This window comes from Cercospora beticola, chromosome 6 (assembly GCF_033473495.1).
Source record: "Cercospora beticola chromosome 6, complete sequence".
Classification (NCBI taxonomy): Eukaryota; Fungi; Ascomycota; class Dothideomycetes; order Mycosphaerellales; family Mycosphaerellaceae; genus Cercospora; species Cercospora beticola.
Window position 1 is genome coordinate 1,218,214 of NC_088940.1, and position 17,535 is coordinate 1,235,748.

Sequence of the window (17,535 nt, forward strand, 5' to 3'; positions counted from 1 at the left end):
CTACCTCCTATATCTCGTAGACTATAAGTCGCGCGGTTCGTATACGTATTATATACTTCGAGTCTACTAACTCCTTATACCTAGCCGTCGAGCCGCGCTATAATAGCGATATAAAGCTCGGCTAGTAGCTAAACTATATTCGCTATAGTAAGTCTAACTATAAGTATATTCGTATTACTAATCCGGACCTTATAAAGTAGGCGTAGCGCGCGCGCTACTACTACCGCCTACTACGTACGAGTAGGCGCGCCGTATACCTCTAGTAGCTCTACTACTATCTCGATAACGTAGACGAGGCTATTACTACTACTCTTAAGCGCCTATAGAGTAACTCGGGCAAGTCCGCTAGTATCTTCTCTATACTAAAGAAGGCTAGCGAAGCGCTAGCTACTAGTATACTCTCTACTAACGAGCTCGTAGCGACGAGTATAGGCCTCGCTATCTAGTATAGTATATTCGAGCTAGAGTATAAGGTATATCTTATATCCTACTAGTCGCTTGCTCCTCTTATATAGTACTAATTCGTATAATAGAAGCTCCGCCTACTTAGCGCCTCTAGCGAGGCTCTAGACCTCGCCGTCGCCTCTGCCTACTCCGGCTAGTCTACTTAGAATAAGAGAGAGCTCTCTAAGCTCGAGGTAGATAATAAGGAGGAGAGTAAGAAGGAGGATAATACTATAGACGTAGGCGTAGGCGGCGAGTAGCCTACGGGCCTCGCGCTCTTCTTCTACTAGACTCTTATAGTACTTTTATATCTCGCTAGCCCTAGGCTATATACTTCTATTACGTATAGTATACGCTATACCTATAGATACTATAAATAAATATCTTCTTTCCTTTTATAATATTTTAGTTTTCTAAGTTCTCGTATCTTAGCGGTTCTCGTATCTTAGTAATACTTAGCGTTTAGAATTCTTAGAATTTTCCGCTATTCTACTAACTACTAGTATTACTATTTCTTCCGCGGTTTCGCCTTATATATAGGCTACTTAGTTTCGCGTTACGCCTCGAATACGTTAAGTGCCTCGTAATCTCCGATATATTCTACCGGCTTCTAGGTATCGTATTCCTCCGGCTATTTATACTATCGAACTAGGTACTTCTTTACGCCTTTCTCTATATAGCTTTCTAGTATTCTCTCGACTTCCTATTCGCCTTACTTATCTATAAGTAGTAGGCTAGTAGCCTACGTATCGCTGCCTTACTAGAGTTCTAAGAGGAATATATAGAAGATATTATAAATCTACGAGCCGATTAGTAGAGCTAGGCGGTACGCCTACTTTCCGACTACGTTAATAACCTTAAATAGTCTAGCGAATCTATCTACTAGCTTCTTCGATAGTATCTTTAACTAGAGGTTCTTTATAGATAATAGGACTAAGTCGCTAACCTTAAATTCTATCGGCTAGTACTTCTAATTAAAGTACTTAGCCTAAGATTCGCTTACTTATTACTAGCGCTTAGTTAGCTCTTCGTAGTTCTGCTTTAACCTCTCTATAGTATTCTTCGCTACTAGTACCTCTTCTCGAAGAAGCGCGTCCTAAGCTTCGCCTATATTTCTCTTACGCGTTTCTATAGAAAGGTCTAGATTAAACCTATATACTACTCGAAATAGCGATATTTTAAGCGTAGTATTCGTACTATTATTATATACGAATTCCGCTAACGATAGGATAGACGCCTAGTCGTCCTATCGCTCGCTATAATAGATATATATATACTACTTAAGCGTCTAGTTTACGCGCTCGGTTTAACTATTAGTCTACGAGTAGAATATAGTACTTAGCCTACGTTTTATATATATCTCGTAGTAGAAGTCTAACTAGAACTAGCTAGTAAAGACTAAGCCTCTATCGCTTATAATACTAGCTAGTACGCTATATAGTCGTATTACTTTATTAATTAGGATATCCGTAAGCTCTACGCTAGTATAGTACTTTGTCGTTCGGACGAAAGTTACTATCTTCGAGTAACGATCTACGATTATAAGGATCGTATTAAAGATACGGCTATTCTACTTACTAGGTAGAAGATCCGTAATAAAGTCTATAGATAAATCCTTCTAAGAATAGTTAGGTAGTAGGAGTATAGCTATCTCGCTATAGGAGCGATAGCGCCTCGCTTTTAGCTTCTAATAGCTACTATACTACTCGACGTACTACTTTATATCGTTGCTAACCTCCGGCTACTAGTACTTCTGCTTAACTAACTCTACTATCTTATCCTTACTAAAATAGCTTACTAGGATATCGTCGTAGTATATATAGATTACCTACGTCTATAATACTAGGTCGTTCGGTAGGTATAGAGCCTCTTCCTAGTATATATAGCCGTCCTTAATAGTATATTTCTCGCTCGCTATACCTTTACGTTCGGCCTACTTATATAGTGCTTTTGCTTTTAGATCGAGCTATACTAATATAGCGGTATATCTAATAATTATATCCGAGACGTTAGCGTACGGCTGCTCTTATATAGCAATAGCGCTAGCAACTCGTAAGAGTAGAGTAAAGCTAAACGGACGAACCGAATAGTTAACTACTACCGTAATATACCTACTATCGGGCAGCGCTACTCCTCCGCTCTTAACTACCGCTATAACTACCTTTAGAGTATCTAACTAAGCCTAGTAAGTAGCTTTTATATAGGTAATAACTAGGCCGCTTATAAGTATAGTGCTCTATACCTAGAGTTTCTACTATAGTAATAGTAGGAGATTACTTATCTCCTTCGCCTCTTATATATAGTCGCTACGTCTAGATAGCGTATCGGCTAGATTAAGCTTACTAGCTCGATAGCTAATAGTAAAATTAAAGGAAGCGAGGAATATCGCCTACTTTACTTATCTACCTATTAACTACTTAACGCCTATAAATCCCTTAAGGTTAGTATAATTAATAAGTACCTTAATCTTATACGTAGCGCCTTCGAGGTATAGTCGCTACGCCTTAAATGCCTTAACTACTACGAGTAGTTCCTTATCGTAAACCTCGTAGTTATATTTAGCGTTAATTATCTTCTATAAGAAGAAGGTAATTAGATACTATTCTACTTCGAATAGTTAGCTTAGGATACTAGCTACTACGAAGTCGGAAGCGTCGGTTTCGACTCGTAGGCGTAGCGTAGAGTTAAAGTGCCTTAGTAGTAGTATAGTCTAAAATCGATTTTTTAGCTTATAGAACGCCTACTCCTTAGCTACTCTCTACTTAATTAGCCCTAGCTTCTTTCTATCCTTTATACTCTTTAATAGCGCTATTAAAGGTACTATAACTCTCGAATATCCGAAGATAAATCGATAGTAGAAGTTCGCGAATCTAAGGAAGGATTAAACCTCTATTAGCGTAGTTAGAGTTAGCTACGAGGCGATTATAGCTACTCTACTTAGATCTATTATAACGCTACTAGTAGTTACTATAAATCTAAGGAAGTCGACCTTTTTCTAGAAGAACTTATACTTAGAACGCTATACGTAGAGTCTAAACTTACGGAGCCTCTTAAGTATAGCGTATACGTCTCGTACGTGTTCCTCGCGTATCCTACTATAGATTAGGATATCGTCTAGGTATACTATATAGCTTATATCGACTAGCTCTACTAGCGTACGGTTAATATATACTTAGAACGTCGCTAGTATATTCGTTAAGCCGAAGGGTATTACCTTATACTAGAAATAGCTGTAGCGCGTACGAAACGTAGTCTTCTAGCGGTTACTTAGCTTAATCCGAATATAGTAGTACGTATCGGCTAAGTCTAAGGATATAAACTATATAGCTCCTATAAGTCTATCTAGCGTCTTACTAATTAGAGGTAGTAGATACCGGTTCTTAATAGTAATCTCGTTTAGCCTATAGTAGTCGATATATAACTATAGCTTACTATTCTTCTTTAGTACGAATAGGATAGGCGTATCCGCCTCGCTATCGGAACGCTCGATCTAATCGTACTCGAGTCCTATCTTTAGGTACTCCTTAAGCTCGTCTAATTCTCGCCCTAACTAGTAATATAGTAGACGGAATAGTAGTATAGTTCTAGGCCGCAGGTTAATCGTATACTCTATACTATTAACTAGCTTGCTTCTTATTTCCTCTATCGGATTAAGAATATCGTTAAAACGATAGAACTCTTTAGAGATAGGCTTAACCTTATCGCCTATCTTACTTAGGCTTACTATAAATACTACTAGTGCCTTCTAAAGATCCTTAAAGAACTTATAGGCTTCTCGGACTTCGAACTTACTAAAACGATCGTTACTATATAGCTATTTATCTATAGCGCTACTAGCTAGTACGCGCTAAGTACGTCGCTATAGATAGCCTAAGATTACGTTAGGAGTTAGTATATTATATATATAGAAGATACTACCTATAGATCGCTCCTTACTACTAGAGTCTACGATCCGTATACGTATATAGTATATACTATAATAGTGCTCTAATTTACTTATAAAGATAGTAACTAGCGGCAGAGCCGTATTCGGCCTTATTAGTAGGTTATACTATAGTATAAAGGCCCTTAATATTATATTAATATCTATAGTATCGTCGAGAAGGAAAGCGGCCGGCTTACTATCTAACTACGTTTCGACTTCTTCTTCTATACGCGTCGCTAGTATACTCTAAACCGGTAGAGAGTTATCGCTATCTAGTTTAGCGCTAGTAACTCGCGTATTATCTCTAGCGCTTTAGCTTTTTTCGCTCTCTACTCCTTTACTATAGTTACTCTACGAATAGCTAGCTTATTACTATCTTTCTTAAAGTTCGGGTAGTTAGAACTAATATAGCTAATCTCGCTATATACGAAGTACGTAGGTTACTAGCTCTTGCCTTTGCCTTTGCCTCTATATTTACTTTTCGGCTTACTACTATAGGTATCGCGTTAGCCGCTAGTCGAACTAGAGGCCCTTTTATAAGGAGTATCGCTATTAGTACGCTTACGCTTAGCCTACTTATTCTCGGTATTACTATAATATAGCTTATAAGGTATAGCCTTCTTAGCTTACTAGAGGCGCCTCGCTAGGGCGATAAGGTCGGTATACTTATTAGAGATAGTATAGTTCTTAATAATATCCTTATATAGCGATAGCTTTAGTTTTATAAGGAACTAGCGTACTAGCTACGCCTTAGTATAGTTACCTAACTAAGACTCTAAGTTACTAAGGTCTATTACGAACTATCGTACGCTCTAGCTCTTACTCTAGTATATATTCTTATATTCTACGGTTACGAGAAGTATACGGTTCGCTTAATCTCCGACGATATTATATAGGAATTAATAGAACCGAGACTAGGTATATTCTATAGGTAGAACGCCTAGATATTTATTATACTATACCTCTTACGCTTCGCCTACGAGGTATATAATACCTATAATTACCTTCTAGTAATCCGTCGGAAACCTCTTTAGTATAGCTATAAAGTTTACCTCGAGAGTATAGATAAATTCGCGTACCTTCTTTATAGTCTTACTTTTAAAGAGCTTAGGCGTACGTAGCTTAATAGACTCGTATAAGCTATACTCGTCGCTTTCGGAATATACGCCGCTCGTATAACTTACAGACGCGCTACTTTGCTAAGGTATTAGCTATCCGAGGCCTAGCGCTATCGCGCTTAGCTATACTAGCAATTTAATTATCTATACCTCTCTTAGTAAGCGTTCGTTCTTAGCCTTAAGAGTATAGATTTCTAGCTATTCGCGTAACGTATTATTTTTAGCTTAGAGGCGCCTACGTATTATATACGCGTTACTAGCGTTATCGGTATTATCTATATCCTCGTCCTATTCCTCTTTAGCTTATACTATTCCGGATTCTAATATCTCTTCGATATAGCCTAATAGCTATCTATTATTCGGTACGTCGTCGTCGCGATTAGTCTACTAGGCAGATACGTTTCGCGTAAGTATAATAGGCCTTAATAGATCGCTACTCTTAATAAGATAGAAGAATTATAATTATAAGAGTAGAATATAGTAATATATTAAGCGCCTCTAGACTCCCTATCTAGAGATATTAAGAATAATTCTTGCCTTCTTAGTTTATATACGTTCTACGTACTTTTGTCCTATACTAAGTATAAGTAGTACTAGCTATTATGCCTTAACGCCTAGTAAGCTACGCCTCTCGAGCTATATACCTCTAGCTCTTATATTAGTAGAAATAGAATAGATACTTAAAATATATTAGTAAATAAATATAAAATTAAACGAGAGGAGGGCGAAATTGCTCCTAACTCGGAACGTAAATATATATAAATTAGGACGCTATTTCGCTACTCGATAGCTCTAATACGACTTAGCGTACGCTATAGCCTACCGCTCCTTAACTCTCCTAGTTAATAGACCTTTACGTAGGTAGTAGGCTCTATATATTACCTCGTAGAGCGCGCGCCTCGCTATATCTCTATATCTATACTAATTACTTCTTCTCTCTTCTATTTCTCTAAGGTATATAAAGGCGCTAGATCGCTATCTCTCGAGTTACTAGCCGGCCGGACTTATCTATTTATTCGTTATTCCTCCTTATATCTACTACGCTCCTATAGTACTCTACTAGTCGGCCTAGATATAGTTGCTCTACTATAAGGAATCGTAAGACGAATAGTATATAGTCCTATATCTAACGTAAGCCTTATATATAGTAGAGTCCTTCTAGCTATAGGCTATATAGTAGAAATCGGTAACGCGCTTTCTTAGGCGGAGCGCTTTAGACGTATAGAAGTAGAGTTCGATAAGGTAGTATATATATAAAAGATTTATACTAAAGGAAGTAAGTAGCTATAGAGCTAGGTAAAGAGATTATAGTATAAGTATATTACTAGTATAAGTAGATTACGACGTAGTATATAGTACTCTACTAACCTAATAAACGTAGATATTATTAGATAACTAGGAAAGATACTCTCGAAACGCTCTAAGTAATATCTATCGCTATTATCTACTTATTCTTTTACTAGTTACTAGAATAGAGGTACGAGACTTTATAAAGCGTAAGTACTCTATAGACGTACTAGAATACCTTCTATATTATATAGAAGACTAAGATAGGCTATATTATAATCGACCTTACGATTAAAAGTTAGATATATAGTATATATAGAGTATTAACGCTCTTATTCTAGCTTAGTTTCTACCGCTTATATATACTATAGGTCTAGTAGCGTCTAGCGTAGGAGTTCCGATTATAAATAGAGAAGAGACCGAAGCCGATTATACGAGCTAAGAATAAATTTAAACTACTAAAAACCTTATAGACCTCGCCTAAGTTTACGCTCGACTACGAATAGTTAAGAGTATAACTCGCCTTAATCCTCTAGCTTATAGGTATTACTAGTAACTAGCTAGGTACGCTCCTAGGACTCCGGTACGAATACCTTAAGCTTATACTTCTTCGAGATCCTATAGAAAGTAAATAGCTATAGCTTCTAATCGAGCTAACGTTTAAGTATACTAAAGGTTACCTAGGCTTAAAAGATACGTATATAGTGCCGCTATACTATAATCGGTATTTAAGAATATAATCTAGATTACTAATATATATCTTAGGAATATATTTAGTATTCTAGATATCCCGAGCGAACTCTACTTTCTTCTCTACCTATAGATACTCCTCTTAAGCCTAGTATTTGCCGACGAAGCCTTCGTAGCGCCCGGCCTTATAGAACTAGAAGAGCTTTTCTATCTTCGAGTCTCTATAGGTCTTAACTAGCTAGAGTTACTAATTAAGAACTCGAAGACTAGTATACTACTTTTTCGTAAACTAGAGAATACTATATATAGAATTATAGTCTCTACTACTACTCCTATAATAGATAATTAGCTATATAGTAGACTATCTATACTCGGTAGAATTATAGGATTCGAGTATATAGTAAAACCTTACTACTTCTATAGAGGTAACGGCGAAGCTCTAGATAGTAGTAGTAGGTTCTATTCTAGCGTAGAGTAGATTAGTCGCTAAAAGCTTATAGATCTTATTAGTAACGTATAGCAGAACCTAATCCTCTAGTATACGAGCTTAGTAGTATTTTAGTATAACTACCTATCTCGTTATATTACTTAAGATATATATACTATCTACCGGAGCCTCGCGCTCTAGACCGAGGTTATAAGAGCTACGAGTAGTATAACTCGTACTATCGATCCGCGCCGACTCTATATATTAAACGAGATCTAAGTAGTATAAATTATATATTACCTAGAAGTAAAGCTACTATATAGAATACGAAAGAGCTTAGTTAAGAAGATCTATACTAAGTATAGGACGTCTTCTAGAGCTCGAGGTACTTAGCTTTATAAAGCTTACTAGAGAGTAGACCGATAGTACTAGATTAAAAGAAAAGTAGTATATAAGATTATAATAGCTAATATTCTATAGAGATATTATAAGTAGCAATCCGCTATAGATATTACGAGTTAGCTCGAACGCTCTCCTATTAAGCGTAATAAGAAAACGCTATCGAAAGTCTAGCTATATAGTTAGCTTAGCGAAGAGTAGAATTATACTATAAAAGCTCTCTTTACTTTCGTAATATCCGATTATATCGAGGAATATCGACGATATACGAATACTATAAACGTAGTATTAGCGCTAAGTAGGAGCTAGAAACCTATCGAATAGAAGATATATCGTATAAAGTTAGCGTATATTAGTACGTACGACGGAGATATAAGTATAGATCTTCTATACGAAGTAAAAGTACTATAAGATCTGTTTCTAATCGAATATACTCCGATATAATATATATTCTATATTAGTAAGGCAGACCTCTATATCGATAAACGCTTAAAGAAATTCTATAATTATAATAGGCTTAGGAGATATTTTTACTAGAAGTACCTATAGTATTATATAAATAATTAGCCGATTAGCTATCCTTATCTAAAGTGCTCTAACGTAAATCTTACTAACTTAATATATCTCTAAAACTATACTACGAGAGTTTATAAGACTATAATATAGATAGTAGATATTATAGATATATAGAGCTAATATAATTATATTATATAAAAGTCGACGTTAGGGAATACGTATACTAGTACGGATTAGATAGGTATTTCTCTAACTATAATTTCTTATTATAATAGATACCTAAGCGTTAGTAGCTTAGCCTAAACTCGCTTCTAGACGAAAAAGTACTAGCTCTTCTAACGTAATATCTAACTTACTTCTAATATAGGTAAAGTCGGCCGCTATCGATAGCGCTTCTTAATTCGCCTATAAGACTCTTAAGCTAGTATATAAACTCGCTATATCTATATAACCTATCTTTAACTATATATACGCTAGTATTATTAAAGCTATAGTAAGGCTACCGAAAGCGGTAGCTATATTCTAATCTCTAGTTATAAATTTCTAACTTACTATAATTATTATAATAAAGTAAGGAATACCTATAATATTTATTTCCTACCTTAATATATTAAACTCGTAGTCGATAAAAATACTATTAATAGGTATAGATAAACCTATCGGATTTACTCTACTTAGTAATTTTAGATTTATAATTACGCTAGATTAGTAAGCTATTCGTATTACCTTATATAAAAGATATAAGCCTTACTTTCGATTATAGATATAGCTCTTTAGAACCTATCTAGTAGTTAATAGAAAGATAGTTTCTATAGTAGATAGTTCTTAAAAGTAGTAGATAAAGTCTATATACTATTTAGTATTATCCTATCGGCTTTTATATTTTATCTAAACCTCTATACTATACTAGTTAGTCTTAAAGTTATCTAAGAGCTATCCTTTAGAATAGAGAGGAGAGTTATACTATATTATAAACTACTCTCTAAAGGTATTAAAATCGCTATAGTATAGATACTTATCGAGTATATATTCGCTTATCTTTTCCTTAGCCTTATTATAAAGTTTACTTATAGCTTCCTATACTTCGTAGATATCGTTTACTACTCTAATTTCTACTTTAAAGTAATTTTCCTATTTTATATATAGTACTAGCTTTCTAGGATTAGCTTTATATACTTAGTAGGAAATTTCCTAACTTACTTCTCTTTCCTCTATAATCCGAACTCTCTAGAATAGTAAAAGAGAATACTACTAGCTCCGCTACGACTCGTAGTACTATTTTATATATTCCTAGATTACTACTTTACTTTCTCTAGAATATTACTAGCGAAATTCCTTCTATTTTTTAACTTTACGATATTTTCGTTCTAAGATAGGAATAGGTAATAGCTATAAAAATGTTTCTCGGTATTCTATTACTTAAGCCTAATCTTTCGAAAGATAGTATACTAGTATAAGAATAGCTTTATATAATTTATTCTTATTATTCTAATATATAAGGAGTATAGCTTATCTATCTTTACTAGTAAAGAGGCTAATATTCTCGTTAATATAATTTATATAACGACTTCTATTACTATTCTATACGGCTAATCCGGTAGTACGATATAGCTCTTCTAAAGAATAAGCTTATCTATTTAAGGTTTATAGTAGTCTATCTCTAATAGATATTCGTAGGTTAGGGCCTAATTCTAGATTTTAGGATACTATTACTAGTATAAAAATTTCTTTAGAGGCTATTAGGTTATTATAAATAGTTATTAATTATAGAGAGAGTAACTCGAATCCGGAGGAAGTTTAAGTTACTTTTAAATATCTCGATTTAGGTCGTAATAAAGAAGCGACTAGGCTAGCTACGAAGTACTAAGCTATAAGAAGCTAAGACGAGTAAAGGTTGCTTATATACTATTCTCTAACCTCTTTAGATATAGTATAAAGAATTCCGGTAGAGAACTATAGGAAGCTACTTCCTTCTACTTTATAAGTAGCTTACTTCTCGATATATCTATAAAGAGATTAATTATAGTAGCGTTTGCTCGGATAATAGACTCTATTAAATAGTATAGTACTTATATAGTTCCGGCCTAGCGCGAGAAGCTATATTATAACTATAGAGGTAGAGTAGCTATTATATAAGAGCGACAAAGCTATTTCGCTTAGCGCTATTAGTCTATAATATTAGGAATTAATAAATACGGGCGATATAGATTAGACGTAAGTAGTAGTAAGCTATAGAAGCTACCGTCTATAAAGCGATTAATAGAGTAGTATAGCGAAGTATAATAAAACTAGAGTAAGGTCTAGATAGTAGGCTAGATAGTAGTTAGTATTATCTAGGAGTTAACTTACTACTTTATAGAAACTCCCTTCTCTTATAGTAGCGGAGCACTCCTCTAGATACGTCTTACTAAGTACTATTAAACAGATTTCCGAGCTCGTAGTCTAGATATATAGAAAGCGCATTATAGTTATTTAAGTAAAAGCCTATTAAAATCGCTCTACTATCGTCCTTCTAACTTCTAGTAATACGCTTTAGGCTATATTAGCTCTTAGTTATAAGAGAATAGTATAGATAAATTTTATTAGAGTAATACTCGTAAGGTATAGTAGGTTAAGTACTAGCGTCGAGGCCTAGTAAATAAATTAAAGAGCGTTTCTAAGAGTATATTCGTAGCTCGAGACGCGATCGTAAGACTATACTATTCCGTCGTTTATTATCTAGAACAACGCCTTACTTAGCTAGCTATAGTCCTCGCGCCGTTAGTACGTCCTTTATAGAAACTTAAGGATCGAGTAGAGCGTTCTATAGCGAGTAGATAACGGACGACTTCGAGCCGGTAGTAAGCGAAATAAAGCTAGCGCCTCGAGAGCCTTATCCTAGCGTATTTCTAGCCTATCTTACTTAGTATTAATTCCTACGCTATTGCTCGACTTAATTTATCCCGTCTATTAGTAGCTCTATTACTAATAGTTCTTTATAGTTCTAAGATAAGCGACTCTTTTTTATTAGCTATAGTAGTTATCGGCTTAATCTCTATTAGCTTCTAAGCTACTCGAGCTCTACGTAATACGATCCTTAGCTATAAGAACTATTCTAGGCAAGTTCGCGGCCGCTTAGATAAGCTTAAAGATCTACTTAGTATTCTTAGAGAGCTAGAGAGTATTATATATAATAATAGTAGATCGAGATTTATATTACTATACGTTCTCTTAAGTAATACGATACTACTTATAAATAGTTTATAAAAGCGCTACGTAATTGCAGAGCCTTAGATAATAGAGTATCGAGTACTAACTTTACCGGCTAGCTAAAGTACGATATATAGTTATAGAATAAATATCTCGGGCCTACTAAGCTTCTACTATATAGTAGCGCGTCGATTTTCTTACTCGCCGAAAAAGTAAGACTATAGGCGCGTCCTATTATAGTCGCTAATTTATCTACTACTAGATCTATATACGACTATAGAGATAGTAATAATTCCCTAGGTAAAGAACGAGCTCTATACGACTCGAGTTTATTATAAAAATACCTATTCTAAGTATCTCTCTATTCTATACGTTTTTAAAAAACGTATATAGCGAAGGCAAGAATAGATAAAGGCCGATATCTTATAGAACTTCGTTATACTATACTCGAGTAGAAACGAGTTCGAGTTCTAAAAAGCTAGTCTCTCCTATTAGTAATACGAAATTATAAATATACTACTTCTACTTTTCTAATAGTACGACTATTAGGAAACGATATCTAGTACTTTGCTCTATCGTACGATACGAATATTATTATAATTCTATTCTACTTATCTAATAATCCGAATAGCTTTAGCGCGACTATAGCGAGATCCCGAGTATACTATATTATTATAGAGGTATAGAGTAAGGTTTAGTACTAGTATATACGTATTATAGTAAGGTCTACTAATATATTTATTCCTAGATATTATAGCGCGACTTCTAATATAGATTAATAATATATAAAGTATAAATATACTTTAGTTTATAGGTTTCTCCGAGTAACTATACTAGCTACCTTTATAGCGATAAACTATATTCTTCTTATTAATAGTCGCTATATAAGTATAGTAAACCTATTCGGTAGTCCCTTAAATAACTTTAGTATTCTAATAGAATACTATATTTTAACGACTCCTAAGCTCTCCGAATAACTACTACTCTTAAATAGTATTAAAGTAGATAGCGATAGCTTAGGAGCTATACTAAAATATATAAAAACTATAATTTAAATATCGAATATAATAGCGCTATAATTAAAGAGTAAGTAAGTAGTATAGTTATTATTAATATAATATATAAGTAAAATATAAAGTCGTAGTATCTATAAACCTTTTAAATAGATTAATTACTAGATATCTTCTATAAGTCTCGTTTATATAGTATTCGTAATAGATAGGGAAGGATTATATAGCTAAGTAGCTTTAGCTTAATATCTAAGTACTAATCGATAATAGTATAGCTCTAGCTTAAGCAAATCCTACTACGATACCTACTCTATAACTGCCTATAGCTATACTCTATATAGTAGCGAATATTCTACCTATAGATACGACCGAAAAATACGATATTACTCCGGCCGCTATTAAACCTAGGTTATATTTAGCTTTACTATCTTTCTAAGTAGAGGAATATACTACGTCTAGGACGAATAAGCTATAAGCGGCGAAGTATATCTCCCTATTATATCTATCTACTAACTACTATCTAAAGGAGGTACCGGCTGCTAAGTATAGCTAGTATAGTAGCGGCGGCTATATAGTTATACTATAATAATTACCTCTCTCTCTATCTTAAAAAAGTATCGTCCTTAATATAGCGTATACCTTAGTACTAAATACGCGAGAGTACGTCTCGGTCTCTAAGCGCGAGCCTTCTTTATATCTCTTAGCTATCTTAATATCTCTAGGCTAACTAGCGCTCCTTCTTAGTAGTAGCCTACTTTAAGGCTTCGGTAGCTTTACGCTTTATAGATCGGGTAGAAGTAGCTATAGTAGTCTCTTTCTAAGCTTCTACTAAGTAGCTCGAGCGGCGCTTAGTCTTCTCGATAGGCGTTCCTATAGAACTATCTATTAGGCTAGTCTTTATTATAGACTTAGCTAAAGTTAGGCTAGTCTTTATTATAGACTTAGCTAAAGAGGATTTAGTAGCTAAGGAGTTAAGCTTAGGTAAGAAGGCTAAGAGTACCGACTTTCTAGTAGTCCTCTAGCTCTAGCTTTTTAGTATCTCGGTCGCGGTAGGCTTACTCTTCTTTAGCTAGGCCTTAGAGGTAGCCTATTAAAGATTATTAGACTTCTTCTTATAGTAAAGAGGCTTAGCTAGAGCCGCTATAGAGAGTTAGAGCTCGTCCTCTAAATCTTCTTCGATCTCTAAGGCTAGTAGAGAGTTAATAGCGCTATCGGAGTTATTATCGGTAGTATTATCTATTAGGCGTAAGGATAGGTATAAGTAGAGCGCCGAGTTATCCTTCTATACCTAAGTAAGAGCCTAGTAGCGGCCGTAGATAGAATATAAGAAAAGGAAGAGGCAGTCTAGATATAAGGATATAGTATACTTAAATTTTAACTTATCGACTATATAGAGTAGCTTCCGACTCTTCTTCGGAGAGTTATAAGAGTAGAACGTAGCTTATAGCAGAGCAACTGTCTTAAGAAAGTATACTAGAGCCGGCGTCTACTCTTCCTTATAGAGTACTTCTAGTACTAAGGTCGGAATAGAGACGATATTAATCTCTACTAGCTAGTAGATATTATCCTCGTTTATAACGTAGTCGGAAGGATCGATCTAATTGCTCGTATAGTTAGCTTCGTACTACGTATAGTTTATACTATCGAGAAGATAGTATTTGTCGCTCTTTATATAGTATACCTTCTTATAAGCTACCTCGCTATAGAGAATATAGCGTCTATATCCTAGACTATAGCGCTTACTATTACCTTCCTAGATAATATATAGACGGCCGTAAGACTTATATATATCTAGGATACTACTCTTTAAATCGAAGACTACTAGGTAGAGCTTATAGAGAGTATCGAATAAGATATAGCTAGCGTCCTTTAGCTCGTATAATCGTCCGAGATAGACGTCTTCTAGTCGGAAACTAGCTAGTAGTAGCGTATCTATATATACGAAACTCTAAGCGTCGAATAGTAAGATCTTAAGGATATTAACTAGCGCGTTCGAGTACTCCTAGTCGAAGGCCTTCTAGTAGTCGAGATCGGAGTACTCTATAGTATTATACTAATACGTATCGAAGATAGTATCGTCGCTAGTAAGTACTATAGCAGCCGGCCGTAGAGCTAGATATAGTATATAGATAGGGACGCTAGTACTACTCTCTTCGTCGGACTCGTTCTAACTACTAACGTTACTATATACGATACTATTCTTATTATACTCGACTTTAGGTAGAACGTTCTAGTCTTCTATATCTAGCCTATACGTATCCCTTCTAAATATAAATAGGCCTATAGGATCGAAGGGAACTATATATACGAGTTAGTCGTCTAATTCCTTAATAATAGTATAGTCGGTAGAGTTAGAGCTATAGCTCGCGAATTCGATATAATAGTAGTAGCCGTTATCGACGAGATAGACCTTATCGCTACTATTATAGAAGTAGTTATATAAGAGTAAAGGCCGTAGGCCTTCTAGTTCGTCCCTATTATAGACTAGTAGAAGCTATATAGTAATAGATCGGATAATACTATTTATAATAGGCTAGACGTCGATAGGCGCGCTATAGTTACTAAAACCTATTCTACGAAATTTTCCTATATCCTAGCTATATTACTATACGTAGTAGTTAAGTCTCGTTAGCTCGTAGATACTACTTACGTTAGTATTTATCGTAGTCTAGATTAGGCGTAGCGTATAAAAGACTACGCCGTTTACCTCTACCTAGTAGTTAGAAGATCTATAGACAAAATTCTTATACTAGAGTCGAATAAGGTCGACGAATACGTTCTCCTCTATAGCCGAGTAGGTAGTTAGTATATTCTAGTTAGGCTTCTTAGCTACTCTAGCCTACTAGAAGTAGCGCTTCTAGGCGGCCTAATTCTATATAAGAAACTAGTTCTTATTAGTAGTATTATAATAAATAGTATCTCGTTCTATAAATTAGAGGAAGCGTCCTAGTATTAAGAGGTATAGGTAGTCGTAGTCTCTCTCGAGTAAGGCTAGGATAAAAGTATAAGCTATATTACCTAAGGCTTCCCTATAGAGGGCGTTAAGAATATCGGCTATATAGATAGCCGCCTAGTCGTAGTTAATATCGCCGGCGGAGTAGCTAGCCTACTCGGCTCTTACAAGATCTATAAGTATATAGGCCGTATACTATAATAGGTTATAATTAGTATATATATCCTTATTTATACCGAATAAGCTAGAGGAGATATAGGCGTCGAACTAGGCTAAGGCGTTTAGTTAAGCTTAGAGCTTAAAGGAGGACGCGTAGAGTATAGACGCTCCTTCTCGAGTATCTCGTCCGCGCCTAGTAGGTAGCGTCCTAGGCTAACTACTACTACCGACTAGTAGAGATTCTTATCTAGGTTCTATAGCTATCTATTCGGTTTATATCTTCCCGAGCTTATCGTCGCTCTATTCGCCGGTAACGCCGACGTCCTAGTCGAGTAGTCTGTTATAACTATATTTTCTACCTATTTCGAACGTTAGAGAAATTGCTATCTATACGAGGTAGAAGTAGTAGTATAGGTTAAATAGAAGCGGTATAAGTATAGATAGGATAGCCGGCTTAATAATATTATATTAGCCGACGATATCCTATCTTATCCTCTCTATAATATAGGTCTTATAGCGGGCGGTCTTAGTAGCGACCTAAAAGGCTCTTATATCGGTAGGCTTAATATAGACCTTATAGTAGCCTAGTAGATAGCTGCGTTTTAACTAGAGTAGCTTACTTACGAGAGTATCGTCCGCCTCGTTTAGAGCGACTACTACGATCTATTTATATACTACCGGTAGGGAAATACGATCCTAGCTCTAGCTAGGATAATATAGGATAACGGCTAGTAGGCAACGGACGGTTTCGAGTATAAAATTAAAGCTATAGATTAGTATATCGTATAGGAGGTAAGGCGTCTATTATACTCCTAGTTTTATCTAGGATAAGAACTATAGTACGAGCTATAGATCGTAGTAGAAGATAGTAGTATAGGTATAGTAGGTCTCGACTAGTAGTTAAATCTTCTATATAGTAGAGAGGCTAATTAGTAGGTAGTAGTTATATAAACGGGCGTATACTCTCGTTATAAATATAGCGTTAGCTCTATAGTCGAGAAAATCTATAACTATAGACTAGATAGAGAGTAATAGCTAGGCGTCGGTAGTTATATCGATTAGTAGCGTCTAAGTCGCGCCGACTATTAGAGGATAGCTATCCTTAAAAGTAAACTAAAGATCTATATCGGTTAGAGAGAAGGCCTAGATAGATATAATTACTATAATTAGGCTATATATTATTACGTCGCGCTTCTACTATATAGTAACCGGGACGATATAGTACTTGCCTTATATTAGTACTATCGGGACCGGAGTATTCGCTACGTCTAGTAGTAGAAGGCCGTCGAACTTAGTAAGGAATTTAATAGAGTTTCGCTAGAAGAATAGGAAAGTAAAATCCTTAGCGACTATCGCGGCTATAATAGTAGGAGCGCCCTCTATCTCTATTATATAGTCGCCCTTCTCGCGGCCTATTT